Source organism: Anneissia japonica, unplaced genomic scaffold (assembly GCF_011630105.1).
Source record: "Anneissia japonica isolate Jap-2015-1 unplaced genomic scaffold, ASM1163010v1 scaffold3262_len730253_cov190, whole genome shotgun sequence".
Taxonomy (NCBI): Eukaryota; Metazoa; Echinodermata; class Crinoidea; order Comatulida; family Comatulidae; genus Anneissia; species Anneissia japonica.
This window is the reverse complement of record NW_022732572.1, coordinates 457,350-459,844: the sequence shown is the minus strand read 5'-3', so window position 1 is coordinate 459,844 and position 2,495 is coordinate 457,350. Positions and strand designations below refer to the sequence as shown.

The 2,495-nt window shown below is 35.7% G+C and overlaps 1 long non-coding RNA gene across 1 annotated transcript in view; it reads right to left on the bottom strand.

Moving 5' to 3' along the window:
• Positions 1–598: 598 nt before the first annotated feature.
• The window catches only part of LOC117115720, a 5,749-nt gene continuing 3,852 nt past the window's right edge, over positions 599–2,495 (bottom strand). The window contains exons 2-3 of the long non-coding RNA XR_004446600.1: positions 1,660–1,804; positions 599–908 (exon numbers count right to left, since the gene is read on the bottom strand). This is a non-coding gene — a long non-coding RNA (uncharacterized LOC117115720). The remainder of the gene's footprint in view (positions 909–1,659; positions 1,805–2,495) is intronic.

Sequence of the window (2,495 nt, the reverse complement as noted above, 5' to 3'; positions counted from 1 at the left end):
ACATTAAACTCCCTGACCTGGGAATGACGATCAGAGTAGTGCTTCTGTCGTTCCTGCTTTTGCATTACCCTATCATTTAGACTTGGGTGTACCATACTTAATGGTGAATGTAACATTCTTCGGTTGAGTAGTTTTATCCTGTCTCTTATACACATCTAGATGTGTATAAGAGACAGATGTTGGATCAAGTGACCTTCAATGGATACAAAATTCCAACAAGGTATTTTCATGTATGCATCATCTTACTCCATTTTACCAAAGTATTTCTGTGATATTTGCAAACTCAATTCCTCTCTTCACAATTATTGCACTGGATGTAGATCTGATGTTTAGATTCCAAATCATAAGACAAATTATTTCCAACATAATATTAGATATATTGGAACTAAACTATGGAATTCCTTACCTCCCTCAGTTGCCGATGCCATTAATAAAGATCATTTTCAATCCAGCTAAAGAAACACCTTATATCTAGTTATTAAACTTAAGTAAATATTCTTCCTTTTTATCCTCTTACTTTTCACTTTAATTGTGTTCGGTTTCTTGGTCTAATTTGAATTGTTTGCTTTCTTTTTTCGGTTGTGTCTTCTTTGCCCTGGGTTGTGTCTTCTTTGTCCTGGGTTGTGTCTTCTTTGTCCTGGGTTGTGCCTTCTTTGTCCTGGGTTGTGTCTTCTTTGTCCTGGGTTGTGTTTTCTTTGTCCTGGGTTGTGTCTTCTTTGTCCTGGGTTGTGTCTTCTTTGCCCTGGGTTGTGTCTTCTTTGTCCTGAGTTGTGTCCTCTTTCTTTGTGCTTGTTTTTGTGTCCCCTTGTCGTATTGTTTCAGGCTGACCATCCACAAGAGTTTTTATCTTACTGGGTCTATGCATTTCCCTTTTGCACAAATTGTTTTGATTTTTTATTCTAAAATTGCTTGTATTTAAAATGGATAAGAAATCAAATAAATGTTACTTTGAATTGAATTGAAAACGTAAAGAGACAACACCAGTGACGCTTGGTAGTAGGGAAATGCATGGTTTCATTGCAGTGTTTCTGTTGTAAGGCACATGGTTTTGTTGAATAATTTTGGTTGGAATACCAGTAAATTATACCAAATTGATTGGAAATTAAACTTGAGAATATTGCTAATGACCAAAAAGATAGTGGTCCCAAATATTGAGATATTCGTGAAATGTCAGTCTAGGCCCCTGCATATCTACTACCTGCTCATGTATGCAGGAGTTTTTGATCCACAAACTGTAAGTGGGACAATCTATATTTCTGGGTTAGTTCAAAGTTCAATCAAGAATCATTTATATTTAAAAGCCTAAAATGCAAGAGAATGCTGGAATAACATAAACACTATTTTGAACAATCGTAATTGCCTTTCCTTGTTTTCATAACCACAACATAACCCTATACTTTCACACTGATCACAGTGCAAGTTAAACCCACTATACATCACAAGACAACTAATGTTTCTTAGTCACCAATTGTGTCTATTATGCAACCGTTGAAACAGATACGGTGAGGTATGTACAGGTATGTGTATGTATCGGAGACTTGCACACAATATGCATTTTATCTTTTTCAGGAACAGCCTGAGTAGCACAATAATGGTAAATTACAGAGCAGCCAATCTAGTAGGTGTGGACAAACTTCCCTTTACACTTAAATAACTTACCTAAGTGGTTTGCTTGAAAGACTACCTAGCTCCCTTTTCAACTCTGCCTCAATAATTTGCCTCTAGATGTCTTTCTGAGTTGTAGCATCACATCTTAGCTCATCCTTTAGTTGAATATGTGACTGGTATTATTTAAAGTCAAGTACTGTAAAGAAAGGAAGAAATCAATGTGATTGCACAATAATTAAGCCACAGTAAACTCACACTTTCAAATAAATACTTAAATTAATACTCGAATAACATCAGTGTTGCCCAAATTGACCTAACATCTCACGAACTGACTGACCATAATTCCAAAACATCAATTTGCTTGGGTAAAAAATGAGTCAAGTTGAATGGTTTGATGGTGAAGCTGCTTGCCTTCTAATTCTAATTTATTCATAATTTTTTTTCTCATGACTTAAAAAAGCTAAGAATCATTCATCGTGTAACAAATCATGGTCAAGGTCAAATCAAGAAAAATGGAAGTCAGACTTTTAAAGTACTACGAAACTTCAGTAGTTCTACAGAATTTTTGCCTAATTACGGATGTACAGAAATGGACAAAAATACTACAGAAATTTATCGCAGGCCTGCAGTAGACCCATAAATAAATAGGTCTGAAGTCCAGAGCAAATGCTTTTCCCATCAGGATCTTTGGTAATGTCCCTAGAAAACTCATACCTGTCAGATTACTGATAAATTATTGTGAAAACTTAGAAGTGGCCTGTAATACCCGATTCACACGTACAAAAATCTTACCAAATGTAACAAAATGTAACCAAAAGTAACATTTTACGGCACGTGTGAAAGTACCTCCGTGTAATATCCTTGTAAAATCTCGGAACGTCTCGGTA